Source organism: Muntiacus reevesi, chromosome 22 (genome assembly GCF_963930625.1).
Source record: "Muntiacus reevesi chromosome 22, mMunRee1.1, whole genome shotgun sequence".
In the NCBI taxonomy this organism is placed as follows: domain Eukaryota; kingdom Metazoa; phylum Chordata; class Mammalia; order Artiodactyla; family Cervidae; genus Muntiacus; species Muntiacus reevesi.
This window is the reverse complement of record NC_089270.1, coordinates 23,564,302-23,588,689: the sequence shown is the minus strand read 5'-3', so window position 1 is coordinate 23,588,689 and position 24,388 is coordinate 23,564,302. Positions and strand designations below refer to the sequence as shown.

Genomic DNA, 24,388 nt, shown 5'->3' with positions numbered 1-24,388 from the left:
CACAAAGAATTTTTCATTTCTTCTTGTTAGCACTTTCTTCCCCCTCATCAGGTAATTGCAGTTCTCCCTATTGCCACTATGCTGAGACACACAGCTAAAGGGAGAATAAAAGATCTTTATCACAGAAGAGAGTCATGAATAATAGATAACCTGTAGAATGGACAAGGATAGGATTAAAGAGTAGCATACCCAGGACAAGAATGGCAAGTTTTAAATGGCTTAAAATTGAGGAATATGATCAAAGATAAAAGGGTAATACACATCAGTACATTTAACTTGAGGTGATGACAGCAAACGGTTTCCTAATCCAATGATCATATTCTTTCTATGATCCTTACTGACAAACTGAATAATGAGGTAACTAACAGTGGTCCCAAAGATTTTTCTGGTCTTTAAAAATACTAATACTCAACATGTTTTATTTCTAGTCAGTTTATCCTTACGGATCTCCTTCATAACCAGTTATCTACCCCCCAAAATGCACCAATATATGTAACGATAAAGCCCCTGGATGAAAATGAGACAGCCATAATGATTGTTATACTTCTTTTTTAAATGGTAATCCAAAGAAAACTTTAGGGCTCCAGAAAGATAATTTATTACTCTGTAAAGGTAAGTGTTAAGGTTAGTCTACTAAAGTACTATGACAAGGTGGGGGGAAAGCAGAAAGAAGAAAAACATAACTCCTTTTCTACATAGCCAGAAATTTTCTCCCACATATGGCATACCAGAAAACAACAGCGGCAACAACACAAAACATAATTTCTAAGAGGAAAAATAAAGACCTGGAATTACAAATCTACCAAGCACTTCGAAATTTCAAAATAATGCTGCTATGAGACAAGTTTCATTTTATTTCAATAGTAATCAATTTAGACAACCAAAGCTTATGATTCTTGCCCTATCATTCCAAATTAGGTCTTGGTCTCCATCAAACAATCAGTGTCTTTAATGCTTCTTGTATTTAATGCCTTCCATTCAATCTAAAGATGCAGAATACAATTAACTATCTCAGAAAATGGGAGGTAATTAAACTAGATCAAAAATTTGAACACCAATTTTCCCAGGATTATAACTTCTCCAAAACCCTGTACCCCCTGCCCCCTGCCGCTTTTTTTCTCCATGTAGCCTGTGTTTTCTACTTCCTCTAGTATGTACATTCTCATCTTTTTCAGTGATGTCAAGTTCCTATCCATTCTTCATGGCTTAAGCTATCTTTTCTCTTTTTTTCAGAATATTTCCCATCTAAAAATCACTAAATTGATTCTAAAGTTTATGTTGAAGGACCTAGAAGAGCAAAAACACTTTGAAAAAGCAATATAAACTTGGATGCATCCACTATCTGATATCAAGCCTTAGTAGAGAGCAATGATAATCCAGACCATTTGGTACTAATGGAAAGACAGACACATATAGTTCAAAGAAACAGAACTGAGAAACCAGAAATAGAGCCACGCACATACAGTCAATAGACTTTCCATGAAGGTACAAAGGTAATTCAACAGAGAAAGGATAGTGGTACTGCAACAACTGGATATCCATACGCAAAAATAAAGAAGCATCAATCCACACCTTGCACCATACACAAAATTAACTTGTAAGGATCATAAGTTTAAGTGTAAAAGCAAAATCTATAAAACTTACAAAAGAAAACATAAGAGAAAAATCTTTGTGACCCTGGATTGAGTAAATATTTCTTATATACAACACAAAAACATGACCCATAGAAGAAAAATACTAATAAACTAAATTTCTTGAAAATGTAAAACATATGCTCTTTGAAAGAAACCTAAAAAGATATGCCCGGTGATTGAGAATTTTTGCAAAATACTTATCTGAAAAAGTACTCATGAATATATAAAGGATTCTCAAAACAAAAGCATAAGAAGCTCCAATTTTTTTAAAGTGGCAAAAGATTTTAACAGATACTTCACCAAAGAAGATACACGGATATAAAATAAGCACATGAAAAGATGCTCAACATAAGGCATTAGGGAAATGCAACCTAAAACCACAATGAGATATCACTACACGCCTATTAGAACAATTACATTGAAAATTTAATAGCTAGGACTGACAAGGAAGCCACACACACCCCCACACATACACATACTCCACATCCTTGTGCATATGCTTCTAAATATATATGTATTAGTATATAAATACATACATACTTACACCCTCATATTTTACTGATGGGAAAGCACAGTGGTACTGTCACTTCAGAACACAGTTTGGTAGTTTATCATAAAGGTAAACATACATTAAGAGAACCCAGAAATCTCATCCCTAGGAATGTGCCCAAGTAAAATTAAAACTTATGTTCACAAAAAACCCACACATAAATGTTTTCAGCAAAAGTTTATTTATAATCACCCAAAACTGGAAATAATACAAATGCCCTTCAACTGATGAATAAAACTGTGGTATAGCCAGACAATGAAATACTACTCAGCAATAAAAATGATTGAATTACCAACACACACAACATGGATGAATGTCAAATGCACTACGCTAAATTAAAGATGCCAAACTTAAAATGCAATATTCAATAAATTTCAACATAAAAAAGGCCACATATGACAAACCCACAACAAATATCATACTCAATGGTAAAAACCTAAAAAATTTTCCTCAAAGATCAGGAAAAAGACAAGGATGCCCACACTCTTGTCACTTTCATTCAAAGTGGTACGGGAAGTCCTAGCCAGTACAATTACGTAAGAAAAATAAATAAAAAGGGATCCAAATCAAAAAGAAAGTAAAACTGTTTGCAGATAACATGATATGACATATTACAAACTCAAAAGGATGTCAAATGAAACCAATACAGTGATAGGATACAAAACCAACACATACAAATCTGTTGTATTTCTATACACTAATAAAAAGCTGCAGAGAAATTAGGGGGAAACCCCATTAATATCTGCATCAAGAAGAATAAAATACTCAGGAATACTTTCACCATGGTAAAAACAAAAAAAGACCTGTACACTGAAAACTGTGAGATACTGATGAAGGAAATTAAAGAAGACATGAAGAGATGAAAAGATGTTCTATGCTTATGGATTGGAAGAATACTGTTAAAATGCCCATACTACCCAAAGCAATCTGCACATTCAACGCAAACCCTACCAAAATTCCAGTGACATTTCTGACAGAAATAAAACAAACAATCCTTAAATGTGCACGAAACCACAAAAGACCAGAGAAGCCAAAAAAATTTAGAGAGGAAAAAGCTGGAGGCATGATGCTTCCTGACTTTATACTATATTACAAAGCTGGTGGTGGTGGTAGTTTAGCCGCTCAGTCGTGTCCAACTCTTTGCAACCCCATGAACTGTAGCCCACCAGGCTCCTCTGTCCATGGGATTCTCCAGGCAAGCATACTGGAGTGGGCTGCCATTTCCTTCTTCGTATTACAAAGCTACAGTTGTCAAAATAGCAGGATTTTGGCATAAGAACAGAGATCAGTGGGACACAACAGAGAGCCAGAAATAAACCCACAAACATATGATCAATTAATTTATAACAAAGGAGCCAAGAATATACAATGGGAAAGGACAGTCTCTTCAATTAACAGTGTTGCAAAAATTGAAGAACCACATGCCAAAAAAAAAAGAACAAAAAGAAACTGAATTGAATCCTTTTCTTACGCCATACGTAGAAGTCAACTCAAAATTAAAGACTTGAACGTAGACTTGAAACCATAAAACTAGAAGAATACACAGTGGGTAATAAACTGCTTAACACTGGTCTCAGTAATGACTTTTTGAATTTGACACAAAAGCAAAGGCTACAAAAGCAAAAATAGACATATCGGACTACATCAAACTAAAAAACTACTGCTCAGTAAAGAAAACCATCAACAAAATGAAAAGACAACCTACAGAATGGGAGAAAGTATTTGCAAATCATATATCTATAAGGGGTTCATATCCAAAATATGTAAAGAACTCACCACTCAATGGCAAAAGAAGTACAATTAAAAAACAGGAAGCCCTCCCCACCAAAATGAACAAAGTATCTGAATAAACATTTTTCTAAAGAAAATATACAGATGGCCAACAGGTACACTGATATGCATTTCCCTGATGATTAGGGGCTCAACACCACTAATCATCAGGGAAATGCAGATCAAAACTACAACGGAATATCAACTTACACCTGTTAAAATGGCTGTTATTAAAAAGACCAGATAAATGATGAGAAAGTGGAGGAAAAGGGTGTACTTTTAGTGAGAATGTAAAGTGGTGCAGCTGCTATGGAAAATAGTAAGAAGGTTTTTCAAAAACTTAAAAAAGGTAACTACCATACGAACTAGCAACTCCACTTCTGGGTATTTATCCCAAGAAAACAACATCACTATCTAGAAATGACATCTGCACTCCAAGGCTCACCGCAGCATTATTTACAACAGCCAAGACACAGTATAAACAACTTATATGCCCATCAACAGACAAATGAATAAAGAATATGTGATATAAACACACAATGAAATATTGTTCAGCCATAAAAAATAAGGAAATTCTGTCATTTGCAAACAGATCTGAAGACATTATGCTAAACAAAGTAAGTCAGAGAAAGAAAAACATTGTATGATCGCACTCATACATGGAAGCCAAAACAAACAAACACACACAGGCATAAGATACAGAGAACAGACTGGTGGCTGTCAGAGGTGGTGATGCGGGGAAGTAGGTGAAATGAGTGAGGGGAATCAAAAGGTAGAAACTTCCAGTTGAAAAACAAATAAGTCCTGGGGATGTAATGCATAACATGGTAAGTACAGTTAACAATACTGTACTGTATATTTGGAAGTTGCTAAGAGAGATCTTAAAAGTTACCATATACACACACACAAAAAAAGTGTGTGGAGGTGATGGATGTTAACTAGACCTTTCTCACTGCAATTATTTCACAGTATATACATATATCAAATCATTATGTTGCATACCGAAAACTTACAATAGTATGTGTCAATTGCATCTCAATTCTTTAAAAGCTATCTAGTATACAAATCAATTTATATGATATTCCATAATAATTGAACCTATGGGAACAGAAAACTGGTAAATGGTTGCCAAGGGTTAAGGGTGGAGGGATGGATGGACTATAATGAGGAGAAGGGAATTTTTGTGTGTGATTATGTGAACTAGACATACTGGTTAATCTATAATTACTCATAATATCATCATCAGAAATACACGCAGGAAACAAAACAGCTTAAGCCTTCTTGTCTCTTGGTAAAGCAAAACGATCTGGGGGAAATTGCTTTCCCATTCAAAACGCCACTTAAATGGGTATAAACCAAAAACAAACAGAATATGTGTTCCCTATCTCTAGCTTCACCTCAAGGCATTTATAAATATGTTAGCCTAAAAATAGGATAAATGGACTTCAGCAAGTGAAATCACGAAAATTAAGTTCATAGCATTTTGCGAACTCTTAGTAACAATATCAAAGAGTTATAATAAGTCAACTTCATTATTAAGTAATAAATGTTATCAGAGCTTATGTGACTTGGGCCAATTGAAAAGGAAATCGCTCCCCCACCACTCCCCAACCAAATCTTCTAACACACATGCGCACACACAGTACAGGGGGATTATAAGCAGTTCAGGGTTGCTAAAAATATCACTGTAGGAATGGAGAGACGGTGCTATACAGGTGGGCGGAAGAAAGATCACAGAGAGTTCAGAAATCTGTTTATGCTTTCCTTCAGATCATTTTCCTAACATGAAAAACTGCCAACAATGAGAGACTCTAATAATAAACATGACACTATCAATCCTGGTTGTCTCCTTCATGCATTCTATTTTACTTTCTTCTGCTCAACAGCATTTCTTCTAGGGGACCTATATCCTCTACTGATTCAGCTGTCACAGTCTTAAACTATACACATGTCAAACTATAAACTACATGTCAAACTATAAACTTGTTTTAGAAAATTAAAATAAATAATAAAATGCATAAATTATCTTAAAAATGTATAATGGCCTTAAAAACCTTGTATAATATTAGTCACTCAGTTGTGTCCGACTCTTTGCAACCTCATGGGCTGTAGCCCTCCAGGCTCCTCTGTTCATGGGATTTTCCAGCCAAGAATACTGGAGAGAATTGCCATTCCCTTCTCCAGGGGATCTTCCCAACCCAGGAATCAAATCTGGGTCTCCTGCATTGCAGGTGGATTCTTTACTGTCTGAACCATCAGGGAAGCTGCATAACAAAAAAAAGTTATAGCCCAAAGGTCAAGCAACACAGAATTTAATATACATTGAGAAGAATCCAACAGTTAATAATATAAAATTCTAGCCAGCACCTACTTTTGTGTAAGTATAAAATTACCATACAGAAAACTTCTTCTATTTAAAGTATCTTCTAGAAAAGGAAGAAACTATATAGAAACGGACTATGTTAGAGATCTAGTTAAGTGCCCTCCTTTTACAAATTAGAGACAGACTCAATTTTAATAAGTAATCTGTCCAAGACACATCTCAATGGCAGAAGGACTGATTCCTCAACCTGACTTTTATCTGGGCTCTTGTTTACAGTATCTGTGGTCTCTCATTTTATGACTTAATCATATTATTTATTCACTACATTTGTAAATTTGGAAAATTAACAAGTAATGAAATGTCATCTATCCAACAATTATCTAGTTTTTCTCAAAAATGAGCATAAAAGGAACAGAATGCAGTTCATAACATTAGAACACTTGCTTAATTTCATTAAGAACTTTACACAGGAAAAAGTTCACTTTACATAGAATTTAGTTTGGCCAACAAAAACCTTACATAAAAGTCACAAGCTTTAAAACCTCTTTAATCTATATCACAGTAACTTCATATGTTGCAAAACAGTTTTCTATAATCTTGACATTTTCTTCAGATAGCCAGTTTTCCTGTTTTAGCTGCCAAAGACTTCAATCTCCCTAGAGTTTGTTGTTCTCATAACTCAAGGAGAGTTATCTTCGAATGTAGTTTAAAGACTCGGCCAAAGATGTTCCTTATTTGCCTCTTGTCTGCAGTAAGAACGCTCAATCTGTAAAACTTGTCTCATAGTCTACATCCTTATATGACCCGTATGAAATATAAAATATTCTATTTCTTCCCATCATAAAAGCAGACTACAGAACAATATTTGACTGTTACCACATTTAACCCAAGGGTTTCAGAATGCACAATTATAATCACTAGCGTAGTAAACAGATTCAGTTAGTCTAAGACCCAATTCTTTTTTTAATAACATAACCACACTTACTTAAGAATGTATTCCAATATCAAATGGAAAAGTTGAACAATACAAAATCAAGATCATTTTTGTACCAACCAAATAAAGACCCAATCCTAAAATGTTCACTCATATTCTTCTTTGAAATTGAGAGAATACACTTAAATGAGACTATCTCAAAACTCAGAATTCTGTAGGGTCAGCAACTAACCTGTATTCTAGCTCTAAAATAAATCCTTTTATCAGGTTTTGAAAATAAATGTAATGCAGAAATCCAGATTTAGATTACTGCATCCAAAATAATGATTTTATGCCACAGAAGAAATGCAACAAAATCTCAAGCTTATGCCCCCCAAGGGTTAATTTAAAATTCTCACTTAGCGACAGTTGACTGTAATTTTAGAAATGCTTCATTACTGGCTGTCACAGCAAATTTCTATTCAAAAACTTCAAAATTATCATATACTTAATGAAAACCACTATAATCTAATGTATAATAAACTGCTGCATTAAAAATGCCATATGGTTTCTAAATTAATACTTATTTAATGAAAACACTATAATTTAATTGTCTACAGAGACATATGAAATACAGGATGAAAAAGAGCTACAGCAGTCCGAGTCCATAGAACTGAGGGAGGCAAATGAATTGCCTCAGGGGAGGTTTTCTCTATAATTCAGTTTCTTCATGATTCTCTTTGAAGAGGGAAAGTTAAGAGTGCGAGAAATATAACTATTAAATAATAAACTCCCATGTTCTCAGGAGTCAATTGCAAAGTGAATAATTCTAAAATGAAAATGGACTCTCCAATGATGGTTAGGAAGTGATGCTAGTCATTCCAAAATGGTGACCAAAAATTTGTATAATAGTAACCAAAAGATCACATATTCTATACAATCTTGGTAAAGGTAACTTTAACTGACTTTCATTTGTTTGTTATCCTTGTTTTAAAAAACTAGTCTCTAGTAAAACTAGTAGCTCTTTTACATTGATAACAGCCTGTTATAAGTTTCCTTTAATAAATAAGTGCCTTAAAATCCCATCATTTACTTTCAAAAAACACATGATATTCAAATAATGGCAAAATGCATGAAGTATAAATACTACAGAAACTGGTCTACCCAGAACTCTATCATTTGGTCCTATCCCCTAACATTTGTGCCAATCTATAATTCTATTAAAAAATAATCCTAAAGAATAACATTAAGTTATAATCAGTATAGAGTGGATGTTTATTTTTTGTAGCCTAACCAGAAAGTCGGTAATCTACATTTGGCAAAGAGTACCTCTAAAAATCTGAACAGTCCACTCTCCAACTGTGGAAGAGCACTAAATAAAGTTTTAAAAAATTTTTGAACACTTAAATCTTTGGGAAAACATCAAGATGTACTGCTAACTGAAAACAAAACCTGACTCCATATGGCATAATCCTATCTTGGTAACAAAACAATGTGTATATAATCTGTACCAATGTGTAGAAAAATATCTAAAACAGTAACAGAATATAAGTAATTTAATTTTTCTTATTTAGTTATATTCTCTATGACAAATATAAAATACATAACAAAGGGCTTCCCTGGTGGCTGCAACAGTAAAGAATCTGCCTGCAATGCGGGAGACCCAGGTTTGACCCCTGGATCGGGAAGATCCCCTAGAGAAGGCAATGGCCTGGTGAGCTACAGTCCATAAGGCAGCAGAAGAGTTGGACACAACTAAGCAACTAACACATTTTCTATGACAAAAGGACTTTTTAAACATCATTAATAAACTTTATCTTTAGGGCAAATTTAGGTTCATAGTTGAGTTTCCCTGGTGACTCAGTGGTAAAGAATCTGCCTGGCAATACAGGAGAAAGAGGCTCCATCCCTGGATCAGAAGATTCCCCCAGAGAAGGAAACAGCAGCCCACTCCAGTATTCTTGCCTGGGGAAACGCCATGGACTGCTCCAGTCCATGGGGTCACAAAGAATTGGACACAGCTTAGCACATACACAGCTAGGTTCACAGTAAAACTGAACAGAAAGTATTGAGCTCCCATATATTCCTGTCCCCACACAGCATAACCATCCAAAACATTTGCTATAATCAATGAACCTATGCTGACACATTATCAAAGCTTACAGGTTACAACAGGTTTCCCTCTTGCTGTTTGACACGTGTATGATGACAAGAATCTACCAGTGTAGCTCCATGAAGAATAGTTTCACTGTCTGAACAATTCTCTGTGCTCTGCTTATTCATCCCTTCCACTGGCAACCACTGATCTTTTTAACTGTCTCCATGGTTTTATCTTTTCCAGAATGTCATATAGCAAGGAGAGCAAACCAGTCAATCCAAACTCAAAGAAATTAATCCTGAATATTCACTGGAAGGACTGATGCTGAAGCTCCAATACTGTGGCCACCTAACGTGAAGAGCTGACTCACTGGAAAAGACCCTGAAGCTGGGGAAGACTGAAGGCAGGAGGAGAAGTGCCTGGCAAAAAAATGAGATAGTTGGATGGCATCAGACTCAATGGACATGAGTTTGCACAAACTCTGGGAGATAGTGAAGGACAGGGAAGCCTGGTGTGCTGCAGTCCACGGGGTCACAGAGTCAGACACGACTTAGCGATTGAACAACAATACAGATGGAATCATACAGTATACAGCCTTTTCAGACTCACTTCTTTCACTCAGTAATATGCATCTAAGGTTCCTCCATGTCTTTCGTGGCTTGATAGGCTCATTGCTTTTTAGTGGTGAATAATATTTCCATTGTCTGGATGTGCCACAGTTTACTTATCCACTCACCTACTGAAGGATATCTGGTTGCTTTCAAGTTTTGGCAATCTTGAATAAAGACTGTTATAAGTATCCATGTGCCAGTTTTCGGTAGCTGTTAGGTTTTTAATTTATTTGGGTAAATATCAAACAGCATGACTCCTGGCTGGATCATATGGTAATATATTTACCTATATAAGAAACTGGGCTTCCCAGGTGGCACTAGTGGTAAAGAACCGACCTGACAATGCAGGAGACATAAGAGACCTGGGAAGACTGCCTGGAGGAAGACATGGCAACCCACTCCAGTGTTCTTGCCTAGAGAATCCCACGAACAGAGGAGCCTGGCGGGCTACAGTCCATGGGGTCACAAAGAGTCAGACATGACTGAAGTGACTTAACATGCATGTATATAAGAAACTGCCAAATAGTCTTCTTTCCAAAGTGGCTGTACCAATTTGCATTCCCAACAGCAATGGAAGATCTTAGTTCCCCAACTAGGGATTGAAACCATGTCCCCTACATCGGAAGGTGGAGTCTCAAGAACTGGACCATCAAGGAAGTCCTACAAAGAGTTCTTTTAATTACAAATTTCAAAGGCACCTAACATGTATTTGAAGGTATATGTAAAACTTTCACATTTTATAAAACAGTATTTTTCATAATTCTGATAATAACCTACCTCACACATTTTCAATGCTCATAAAGTTGTATCTTACATAAAGATATCTGCAAAAATATCAAGATAATGAGCTCCTATTGTAAAATACAAAGATTAACAAAACAAGAAATAAAATCCTGCCAAATAAGAAAGGTAATTTAAGAATACTGAGGTTCACAAAATTAATGAGTCATGTAAAGAGATCACTGTTCAGCAGTATATGCAAGCCATTTCTATGCTTAACATTTTTTTTTTATTATAAGCCTAAGACTATAGATGCATACTATGGCACATAATTTAGCTAAAGTTTATTCATCCTTTGCACCCATATTTTTCGAAATTTTTTTTCTATTTTTTGGTTAAGGAGATTAATCTGATTTTGCTTGGTATTATTTAAACTACAAACGCAAGATATTCTCTTCTATCAATCACACATATACACAACATAATACTAATATTTTAAAAACTATTTGGCATTAAGAAAAATGTTCTAAGTCAAACCACATCTAAAAGAAATGCTAGTTGTTTTTTAATTTATAGATTCAAAACCGTATTTTTCCCAGAAAATGAACACATGCCTGAGGCATAAAGATCATATTCAAATGTATGTTTAAAACTGACTGCTAATAACACTTTACAATGTATTTATTGAGTTGTTCAATAATTTTAATTCAAATAAATTACCTTGCATTACTGTTCTTTTTGAAATCCTTTTTAAAGGTCACTTATGAATACCTAAAGACAACAGATTACCTTCAAGCAAAAATTTCCTTTCTTACAGCAGGAAATACTGGTTTCCCCAACCACCTCTGAGAATAAAGTAAGAAGTGAAATCTTCAAAAAGATAAGTGATTGCCTGACTCTTCTTTTTGAAACCAAAGTACAATGACATATTAAAAAGGTTAAGGTTGGGTGCTGTTATCCACTGAAAAATTCCCTAACACAACACTGTAAAACAACTATATTCCAATAAAAATTAATTTTAAAAAACAGAAAAATTCCCTAGATGTCTAAATCCACTGCATCTATATGGGCAAGAAAAGATTTTTTTCCAAGCCATCAGTTTGAACAGTCACCAAAAAAAGAGAGAACATACTGATCAATCCCAGTAGCAAGAAATAATCAAGCAGTTATGCAAAAGTGAAAATATGAGAAAGATCTACTGATTAAACTAGCAGCAACCTAAAAAATAAGTGCTGATTAATAAAACCATCTCAGCTATCTCCCAGAAATACTAAAATAACTACTCACAGTCTCATATCACAGCATATAACAGAAGTCTGCTCTAAAAAAGGGAGTTTTCAAACCAGGTGTGATCTCCTTGGGAGACATATGGCAATGTCTTAACATCATCTTTGCTTGTCATGATCTGGGGGGTATGCCACTAACAGTATCTAGTAAGCAGAGTTCATGGATACTGCTACACATCCTACAATACTCAGGACAGGCCCTGAAAACAAGAAATATCTGACTCAAAAATGTCAGTTGTGCCAAAGTTCAGAATCCTGCACAAAAATGAGACCAGAGTATAATGTATATTAAACAAGTGTTGGGAGAAATCAAGTACTATTACAAAAAAAAATCACATGATAGAAAGGGAAAACTCAAAGGTTAGGAGTTATATTTATTCATAAGTTCTTGACTAAAAACATTCTGGCCAAGTAAAGTTGTCTCAAGTGCTAATAGAAGGAGATAGCAATCCCACCAAAGGCTGAGCATCTCAGCAATTTCCACCTAGAGACAAATATCAGGTTACAGCTAGTATTCAATGAGCACCAACAATGTGAAAACATTATCTATAGTGTTTTATGTATGTTCACTTGGTAATTATAAATACTCTATGTTGTATGTGTTTCAATTACCTCTATTTTGGAAAAGAAAGGGAACTTGCTTCTGGTCACGTGGCTAGTGGGTAGCAGAGCTAGGATTTAACCCAAGCAGTCTGGGCCTAAAGTCTCAGTCTTATCCAATGTACCAATAATGCTCCATATGCTGGAAATGGGGACGTCTGAGGACAGAGCAACATAAAAGAAAGAAACTTCACCAAGAACTCTGGGTCTTGAGTACTAAGTAGAAGCCATCAATTGCTGAGTGTTGGGCAGGGAAGTTGAGGAAGACAAAGCCAATATAATAAACTATAGGAACTGATAAAAGAAATCCTTGAAAAACATCATACTTAACCGTGAAATTCTGAATGCTTTCCTACTAAGATCATGAACAAGGCAAGGATATCTGATCTCACTTCTATTCAACTTTGTACTGATGATTCTAGCCCATACAATCAAGACAGACAAAGATACAAAAAGCTTCAAAATCACTGGAGATGGTACTGCAGTCATGAAATTAAAAGACACTTGCTCCTTGGAAGGAAAGCTATGACAAACCTAGATACTGTATAGAAAAAGAGAGACATCACTTTGCCAACAAAGGTCCATATAGCCAAAACTATGGTTTTCCAGTAGTCATGTACAGAGGTGACAGTTGGACCATAAAGAAGGCTGAGCACTGAAGAACTGACTTTCGAACTGTGGTGTTAGAGAAGACTCTTTAAAGAGTCCCCTAGCCAGCAAGAAAATAAAACCAGTCAATCCTAAAGGAAATCAACCCTGAATATTTACTGGAAGGACGGCTGCTGAAGCTGAAGTTACAATACTTTGGCCACCTGATGTGAAGAGGTGACTCACTGGAAAAGACTTTGACACTGGGAAAAACTGAAGGCAAAGGGAGAAGGGGGTGGCACAGGATGAGATGGTTAGATAGCATCACCAACTCAGTGGACGTGAACTTGGGCAAATTCTAGGAGACAGTAGAGAACAGAGAAGCCTGGCGTTCTACAGTCCATGGGGTTGTGAAGAGTCAGACACAAGCTGGTGACTGAACAGCAATAACAACACATGCAAAGACTCAACTGAACCCAAAAGTTCTTAGTACCTTTATCTGTAAGAATCAAAAGCTGGGGGAAAAAAATGACTATCAACAGCTTAAGAGATAAACAGAATTGGCAACTACATGCTACTACTCAGCAATAAAATGAAATTATCTACATAATAGTCAAATAGTCAAAAGATCAATAGTCAAAAGATCATACTACATAATAGTCAAAGATCAATCCAAGAACATATAACAATCCTAAACTATATTATATGCACCCAAAATAGGAGCACCTCAATATATAAGACAAATGTGAACAGATATATAAGGAGAAATTGACAAAAACACAATAAGGGGAAATTTAACACCCCACTTACATCAATAGATGGAAATTCAATAAGGAAACACAGACTTTAAATGACACATTAGACCAGATAGACTTAATTCACACTTATAGAGCATTCCATCCAAGAGCAGCAGAATACATTTAAGTCCACAGGGAACACTGTCCAGGATAGATCACATAACTGGTCACAAAGCAAGCCTTGGTTAATTTAAGAAAACTGAAGTCTTATCAAGCACCTTTTCCAACAATAATGCTATGAGGTTAGAAATCAACTACACATACACAGAAAAAAAAACCCTACAAACACGTGGAGGCTAAATAATATGCTATCAAACAATCAATGGATCACTGAAGAAATCAAACAGGAAATTTAAAAAATATACCTAGAGACAAATGAAAACAAAAACATGATGATCTAAAATCTTATAGGACACAGCAAAAGCCATTCTAAAAGGGTAGTTTATAGTGATACAAGCTTACTACAGGAAAAAAGAATAACATCAATTGAACAATCTAAACTTACACCTATATCAACTAGGGAAAGAAGAATAAACAAAACCTAAAGTTAGTAGAAGGAAATAAATCATAAAGATCAGAGCAGCAATAAATGAAATAGAGACTAAAAAAATTAACAGAAAAGATAAAACTAAAAGCTGCCTCTTTGAAAAGATAAATAAAATTGATAAACCTTTATTTAGCCAGACTCATACAGAAAAAAAAGGACAGGGCTCAAATCAGTAAAATTACAATTTAAAAATGGAGAATTTATAACAAACACCACAGAAATACAATGAATCAAGAGACTACAATGAGAAACTGAACAGTAATAACATGGGACAACCTAGAAGAAATGGACAAATTCTTAGAAAGGTGCTATCTGCGAAGAATGAACTAGGAAGAAATATAAAATATGAACAGACCAATTGCCAGTACTGAAACTGAATTAGCAATTTTAAAACTCTCAATAAACAAAAGTCCAAGACCAGATGGCTGCACAGGTGAATTCCAACAAACATTTAGAGAGAAGAGTTAACACCTACCCCTCTGAAACTACCATTTAAAAAAAAAAAAACCTACAGAGGAAGGAACACTGTTGAACTCATTCTATGAGGATGCTATCACCCTGATACTGAAACCAAAGAAATCACACACACACACACAATCACAGACCAATACCACTGATGAACATAAATGAAAAATTCCTCAATTACCAAGTCAAATCCAACAATACATTAAAAGAATCATACATCATGACTAAGTGGGGTTTATTCCAGGGATGCAAGGATATTCACATATCTACAAATCAATCAGTGTGCTATACTACATAAACAAATGGAAGAACAAAAATCAACTGATCATCTCAATAGATGCAGAAAAAAACTTTTGATAAATTTCAACATCCATTTATGATAAAAATTCTTCAGAAAGGGGACATAAAAAGGCATACCTCAACATAAGAAATGCCACATATAACAAACTCACAGCTAACATCATACTCAAGGGTGAAAAGCTAAAATCATTTCCTGTAAGATCAGAAACAAACAAGGATGCCCACTTTCACCACTTCTATTCAATATTGTTTTGTAAATCCTAGCCACAGCAATCAGACAAGATAAAAGAAATAAAAGGAATCCAAATAGGAAAAGAGGTAGTAAAATTCTTACTGTTTTTGGATGACATGATACTATACATAGAAAATCCTAAAAATGCTACCAAAAACTAATAGAACTCATGAATGAATTTGGTAAAGTTGCCTAATACAAAGTATACAAAAATCTGTTGCATTTCTATACAATAACAATGAAATATCAGAAAGAGAAATTAAGGCAACAATCTCATTTACCATCACATCAAAAAGGATAAAATGCCTAGGAATAAACATATCTAAGGAGGCAAAAGATCTGTATTCAGAAAACTATATGATACTGATCAGAGAAATCAAAGATGAAACAAACAGATGGATAAGAGATACCATGTTCTTAAACTAGAAGAATCAATACTGCAAAAATGACTATAATATCCAAACCAATCTACAGATTCAATGCAATCTCTACCAAATTACCAAGGGCATTGTTCACAGAATTAGAACAAAAAATTTTACAATTTGTATGGAAACACAAAAGACCACAAAAAGCCAAAGAAATCTTGAGAAAGAAAAGTGGAGCTGGAGGAAACAGGCTTCCTGACTTTAGAATATACTATAAAAATACCATCATCAAAACAGTAAGGTACTGAGACACACACACAGAAATATAGATCAACGAAACAGGACAGAAAGCTCAGAAATAAACCTCAGCACCTATGGTCAATTAATCTACAACAAAAGAGACACAATATATAATGGAGAAAAGACAGTCTGTTCAATAAGTAGTATTGGGAAAACTGGACAGCTATGTAAAAGAATGCAATCAGAAATTCTCCAACACCATACACAAAAAAACTCAAAATGGATTAAAAACCTAAATGTAAGAGCAGATGCTACAAAACTCAAATATAGGCAGAACACTGACATAAATCATAGCAATAGTTTTTTGGATCTGCTTCCTAAAGTAATGAGAATAACAATAAAATAAAAACAAAATTAAACTCAAAAAGATTTTGCACAGCAAAGGAAACCATAAACAAAACCAAAAGACAACCAATAAACTGGGAGAAAACATTTGCAAACAATGTAACTGACAAGAGCTTGGTTTTCAAAATACACGAACAGTTCATACAGCTTAATATCCAAAAAAGGGTGGAGGCAGAAGACCAAAATAGACATTTCTGCAAAGAAGACATATAAATGACAAGCACATGAAAAGATTCTCAACATTTCTAACTATCAGAGAAATGGAAAACAAAACTACAATGATTTGTCACTACGAAACAGTCAGAATGGCCATCATCCAAAAGTCTACAAATAATAAATGCTGGAGACAGTGTGGAAAAAAAGGAACCCCTCTACACCATTGGTGGGAATGTAAATTGGTACAACTACTATGGAGAACAGTACAGAGGTTCCTTAAAAAACTAAAAACAGAGTTACCACATGATCCTGCAATCTCATTCCTGGGCATAAATCTGAAGAAAACCCTAATTTGAAACAATATGTGCATCTCAATATTCACTGCAGCACCATCTGTTGTTGTTGCTCAGTCGCTAAGTTGTGTCCCACTCTTTGTGACCCTATGGACTACAGCACACCAGGCTTCCCTGCTCTTCACTTTCTCCTTGAGTTTGCTCAAACTTATGTCCATTGAGTCAGTGATGCCATCCAACCATCTCTGTCACCTTTCTCCTCCTGCAATCAATCTTTCCCAGCATCAGGGTCTTTTCCAATGAGTCAGCTCTTCACATCAGGTGGCCAAATATGGGAGCTTCCGCATGAGTCCTTCCAGTGAATATCCAGAGTTGATTTCCTTTGGGACTGACTGGTTTGATCTACTTGCTGTCCAAGAGACTTGCAGAGTCTTCTCCAGCACCTGAATTTGAAAGCATCAATTCTTCGGTGCTCAGCTTTCTTTACGGTCCAACTCACACTCGTACATAACTACAGGAACAGCCAATATATAGAAGCAAACTAAATGCCCATCTACAGAGGAATAGATAAAGATGTGGTACATATATTCAATGGAATATTATTAAGCCATAAAAAGAATGAAACAATGAAATAAGCAGCAAAGCCCAACAATATTGGAGTGGGTAGCCTATCCCTTCTCCAGGGATATTCCCAATCCAGGAATCAAACTGGGATCTCCTGCCTTGCAGGCAGATTCTTTACCAACTGAGGTATCAGGGAAGTCCAAGAAATTATGCCATTTGTAGCAACACAGATGGAACTAGAGATCATCATACTAAGCAAAGTCACGTCAGACAGAGAAAGACAAATATCACGTGTGTTCTGATCACTCAGTCGTCTCTGACTCTTTGCGACCCCACAGACTGTAGTCCATGGAATTCTCCAGGCCAGAGTACTGGAGTGGGTAGCCTTTCCCTTCTCTAGGGGATCTTCCCAACCCAGGGACTGAACCCGGGTCTCCTGCATTGCAGGCAGATTCTTTACCAACTGAGCCTTTAGGGAAGCCCAAAGTCAGGGAGAGTGTTAGTTGCTCAGTCGTCTCTGACTTTTTGCAACCCCATGGGCTGTAGCCTGCCAGGCCCTCTGTCTATGGGATTCTCCAGGCAAGAATACTGGAATGGATTGCCATTCCTGTCTCCAAAATATCACGTGATATCACTTAAATGTGAAATCTAACAAATGACACACGTGAACTTATTTACAAAACGGACACAAAAAACAAACTTATGGTACCAAGGGGGTCATCAGAGGGAGAAGGGAGATAAATTAGGTGTTTTGGATTAACATACACATATACACACCACTATATATATAGTGGTGAACAACAAAGTCCTACTATATATATAAACAACAAAGTCCTACTATCTATATAGCACAAGAACTGTATTTAACATCTTGTAATGAGCTATAATGGAATTTGAAAATATATATGTACACATATATATCTGAATCACTTTTCTGTATACCTGAAACATACACAACACTGTAAATTAACTACAATTTTTCAAAAAGGTTAAAAGAATAAAAACAAAAATAAAAGATGTTTATGGAAAATGGGAAAAAAGATCAACCAATTGATATACCCAACAACATGAATAAATTTCAAAATAATTTTGCTGAGTGAATGCAATTAATTTTGGTAATTCCAGCAAACTGATTCTTAGGAAAATTGATTTTTCAAGAAGTTCATCTACAAGCAGAAGAGTTGAGGAATCCATACAGGTCTTGACTTTAAAACAACTCAGCACAAGGCTTGTATATTAATAAATTGCTAATTCAATTGTCATTTTTCTTCATGTATATAGTACTCTCAGAAACCTCAAGGACAGACGAATGGATAAAGAAGACTTCCCCACAGACAGAGAAAGGGATAAAGATCTATGCCTCAACTATAACTCAACCATAAGAAAAGAATGAAATAATGCCATTTGCAGCAACATGGATAGACCTAGAGACTATCATAGTAACTGAAGTAAGTCAGAAAAAGAAATACCACATGATATCACTCTTATGTGGAATCTAATTACAAAATAAAGATACAGATAAACATATTTACAAAACAAAAACAGATTCAAAGGTATCAAGAACAAGTTTATAGTTACCAAAGGGGAAATGTGTGGGGAGGGATAAATCAGGAGCTTGAAATGAACAAACACACACTACTATGCATATGACAGATAACCAACAAGGACCTACCGTATAGCACAAACAGCTCTACTCAATATTCCATGATAACCTACATGAGAAAGGAATCTTAAAAAGAATGAACATATGTATAACTGAATCACTTCGGTGTACACCTGAAACTAATACACCACAGCAAATCAACTATACTCCAATAAAATCAAAAGGAAAAAGAAATCCCAAAGAGACAAGTACAACTCTAACTAGCTGGATAGATAGGCCATGAGAGAGTACAGTCAGAGATCCAGGGCTACCCAAATTCTATTGAAATCATACTCCTAACATGAAATCATATTCCTAACATTCCAAACCCAAGTAACCTGGAGTACACAGTAACTCAGAAACAGTTCCATTTTCTGTCACAGGCACAACAAATGTAACATCCATTACCGTGCAGCTTACTATTCAACAAACTTTGAGATAACACAAGGGAAAATATTTTCCCATTTCTCTAATGAATTCTCACACTAGCAGTTCCTCTCTTTCATTTCCTACTTCAATCACAAATACAGACAATGACAAAATAAGAAAAATGGTTTTGGATTTTTATATTTTATACTCTTATCTGCCAAATTCTCTGAGGGTCTAATTCCACGGACCTCACATCCCTGTTTGAAGGACAGTTGTAAGATACTCAGGTAAGCACGGGGGAAAAAAAAGCACAGGATGAGAAAAAAATTCCCATACTGTTATATACTCAAGATGCTATTATGTAGTCAAGAGGGAACTATCCAACACACCTGGCATGTGTTCAAAAATAAACAAGCAAAGCTGCTGGTCTATTCTCCAGCATTGTCCTTAACATACTAATCATAAAAGGTCACCGTATCTGATTGCTAGAAATTCTCCTTTGAACTCCACTTCTCCACCATAGTTAACCTACCAAAGTTAAAGGGAGGGGAAAAAACACAAGCAAAAGTATTCTATTTTCAAGTGAAAGTGAAAGTCACTCAGTCGTGTCTGACAGTTTGGGACCCCATGGACTGACTATACAGTCCATGGAATTCTCCAGGCCAGAAGACTGGAGTGGGTAGCCTTTCTCTTCTCCAGCGGATCTTCCCAACCCAGGGATTGAACCCAGGTCTCCCACATTGCAGGCAGATTCTATACCAGCTGAGCCACAAGGGAAGCTGTTCTATTCTTAAAGATGTCTACAATTTAAGATCAGAAAATTTACTGCAAGCATTCTCCTAAAACTGCTAATCAGTAACAAGTATTACTCAAAGAAAAGTATTCTCCTCAACCAGTTCTCTGTGCAATCTGAAAGTATATTAAGTAAGAATCCACAGCAAAGTCTGTTATTTTGAACATACCAGAAATGAAAACATCTTTGCTAGCATAAAGAAAGTGAAGAGTAAGTATGTTCAAACCCAAACTGAGACAGGCTACAAGGGCATTTGTAAAATGATCACAAATCATCTAGATAAGTCACACGCTGCTTAAAAGTAAGCACATCAAGAGTACGAAAGTTCCTATGACTTGAAATAACAAATCTACTAGAAAAACTGGACTTAGTCAAATGCGTTAAATGTGAAGTATTATGCTTATACTTCATAACAAAACAGAATACTTCATCTTTTTCTTTCTCCTATCTTCTAATTTCAGGATCTGCCTCACTAGCAGTATGTAAAGGGGGGTTCTTTACCACTAGCACCACCTGGGAAGCCCCATGTAAAATCAAAGAATTTAGTAATATTTTGCAAGTATAATGTCTTAAGTTGTTTTTTTTTAAAGCAAAAAAATCATCTGTGTATTAATTATGAAAGTTGTATTACATCAAGAAAATTTAAACAATTAATTCAAGAAAACATTTGGTTTCCATTACTAGAAAACTGAACATGATAGCTGAATCAAAAACTAAGGATTTAACTAATGAACCCTTTTCATAATAGCTTTTCTATTTCTTTGGGGGAAATAATTTAAATCTTGAATACTAAGCTTTGCTGACTAACATCAAAGTCTGATAGTAATCATAATCACTGTCCTATACTTTTTGACCTGAACCAAACTACACAATGCTGATGCAAAGAGCCAAGCCAATTCATTGGAAAAGACCCTGATGCTGGAAAAGATCGAGGGCAAGAGGAAAGGGGGCGACAGAGGACAAGATGGTTGGAGGGCATCATTAATTCAATGGACATGAGTTTGAGCAAACTCCAGGAGATAGTGAAGGACAGGGAAGCCTGGAGTGCTGCAGTTCATAGGGTCACAAGAGTTGGACAAGATTTATCAACTGAACAGCAGCAACCTGCCTTAGATACACATAGCCAAATATACATAGAGAGGTGTTAAAAAGTCTCACTTATCTGAGAACCAGAGTTTAGAATTTGGAAAAGCTATATCTAAATCTACAAATCTCCATTTAAAACTGTGAAATAAAACCGAAAAACCTTAGTAACTGAACTCCAGTATCAGACTCAATAAAAGGCACAAAGAAAAGCTCCATCCAGGAAAGGGTTCCAAGGTGCCAGCATCTTAATCATGACAGAATTTAAAAGGCAAGGCCAATGTAGACTCACAATGATCCAAATGAGATAGCATTAAACAATGCAGCTAATCTACTTTTTGACAGAAATAAATGCCTAAGGAGAGTACCCACTCCACTCATACAAAAGACTGCCAAGAAGGTGGTGCTTTGTGCTGAGAGGAAAAGATTTGAACAGGAGGGGTGTCAGCTTTAAAAACAGTTCCTAAAATAGTTGCTTAAAAGGATAAAGAATAAGAGAACTTACAAAGGCTTTGAGTCACGCTTGGTTCCAGGAAAAGCATACTCTGGCTCTATGTGAAAGCAAAACCCAGCCATTGTAAAACACAGATACCCAGATTTTGTCAGCAAAATGAAGAGTATTGTCCATTATTTCCCACAAAGGCAGCGGAGCCTTTAACTTGGGATTCCTGTTTTTTTCCTGCCAGGTAGGTACTCTGCAAAAGCAACAAAGCAAACTAAATATGAAACTCTTCTAAATTTCAACCCTACAGTCAAAATGCCAAATTCACAAATGCATCAAAGGTCACAGAGGAACAAATTTCCTGTTTTGTTACTTAAACTCATTACCTTCCCCCTGAGCTAACCAACACAGAATTTCCTCCTTCTTGTTTTGAGGCAGACAAAATGAGGACGCTATACTTCCAACATACTAGGAACAACAGACAGTTATCCAGGATCAAAGAATAAAATTTGGTATCATTTTCTAAAACCCAGTTGCACATAATCCATGTCTTTTATTTCTTCATATGATAAAAACTAAGAGTTTTATTAACAAATTTTTAAAACTGAGATTGTTTCAAAAAAGACTAAAACAAAATTCAATGCTTTAAAAACACATCAAAAATCCATTATATCTTTAATTATTAGAACTGTGTTCCTTGGCCCAAAAGCCTTATAGTCTAGGAAAGATGAGGAAAAGGTAAACAATGATTACCACATTGTAAACATTTACATCTTCCCCATCTCTTTCTAAAATGTACTTAAAGTTGTTTACCACAAAGAATATTTAACCCTTTATAAAAAACTGTAGTTTAATGAAGAAATGTGTGTAAGTTCAACAATAAGCTACTAAGAAGAATAAAATTTGAATGGAGCAACAGTCTTCAGGGGTTGATGATTGTGAAATGTGCTACAAGCATTGTAATTTGTAACTAATAGCAGTAAAAATAGCCTAAGTTTACAGACAATTTATGCACACAATATATGTTGTACTGCTAATCCTATCCTCTAACCAACATTCTACCAATGAGAGAAAAAAGAAGTTACAACTATTCCTCAGAGATATACTAACTGATGGATACATGCTGCATTTGTGAAAATCATCTTTCATGTGATCCATTTCTACTTCATTGACTAAAGCATCTACTTCTGCTTCACTGACTACACTAGAGCCTTTGACTGTGTGGTTTACAACAAACTGTGGAAAATTCCTAAAGAGATGGGAATGCCAGACCAACTCACCTGCCTCCTCAGAAATCTGTATGCAGGCCAAGAAGCAACAGTTAGAACCAGGCATGGAACAACGGACTGGTTCCAAATTTGGAAAGGAGTACGTCTGGGCTGTATATTGTCACCCTGCTTATTTAACTTCTATGCAGAGTACATCATGAGAAACGCTGGGCTGGATGAAGCACAAGCTGGAATCAAGACTGCTGGGAGAAATATCAGTAACCTCAGACATGCAGATGATACCATCCTTATGGCAGAAAGCAAAGGAGAACTCAAGAGCCTCTTGAAAGAGAAAAAGGAGAGTGAAAAAGCTGGCTTAAAACTCAACATTCAAAAAAACGAAGATAATGGCATCTGGTCCCATCACTTCATGGAAAATAGGAAAACAATGGAAACAGTGAGAGACTTTATTTTGGGGGGCTCCAAAATCACTGAAGATGGTGACTGCAGCCATAAAATTAAAAGATACTTGGCTCCTTGGAAGAAAAGCCATGACAAACCTAGACAGCATATTAAAAAGCAGAGACATTACTTTGCCAACAAAGGTCTGTACAGTCAAAGCTATGGTTTTTCCAGTAGTCATGTATGGGTGTGAGAGTTGGATCATAAAGAAAGCTGAGTCAGAAGAACTGATGCTTTTGAACTGTGGTGTTGGAAAAGACTCTTAAAAGAGTCCCTTGAACTGCAAGGTGATCAAACCAGTCAATCCTAAAGGAAATCAGTCCTGAATATTCATTGGAAGGACTGACGCTGAAACTGAAGCTCCAATAGTTTGGCCATCTGATATGAAGAACTGACTCATCTGAAAGGACCCTGATGCTGGGAAAGATTGACGGCAGGAGGAAAAGCGGATGACAAAGGATGAGATGGTTGGATGGCATCACCGAACTCTACGGACATGGGTTTGAGCAAGCTCTGGGAGTTGGCGATGAATAACAAAGCATGGCATGCTGCAGCCCATGAGGTTGCAAAGAGTTTGACATGATTGACTGAACTGAACTTATCCTTCATGTACATTGTATGGCTTTATTTAGTCCTCATCCTATTAAAATATGTCTGTCTCTCTTACCACTCTAATAAAAAGTATTCTTATTAAACATATACGGACTCAAATTACTAAACTGATTTTCAATCCCTTTTTCAGTCAGTATTCATTTTGCGTGGTTATCTGGTTTTAAAAACTGAGAACCATTCTCTTCTTGAAATTTTCCCATCTTATCATTATAATTAGATTTTAAGTAGGCTAACGGAAGATAAGAGTTTATAAATGTGAGAGGAGAAAACATGTCATCAAAAGCTCAGTATATGTCCAGATACAGTGCTAAATGATTTGC

The 24,388-nt window shown here is 35.8% G+C and overlaps 1 protein-coding gene across 4 annotated transcripts in view; it reads right to left on the bottom strand.

Annotated features, from left to right (window-relative positions):
• CNOT6L (CCR4-NOT transcription complex subunit 6 like) overlaps positions 1 to 24,388 on the bottom strand; it is a 120,181-nt gene that overhangs the window by 80,415 nt on the left and 15,378 nt on the right. The window lies entirely within an intron of this gene.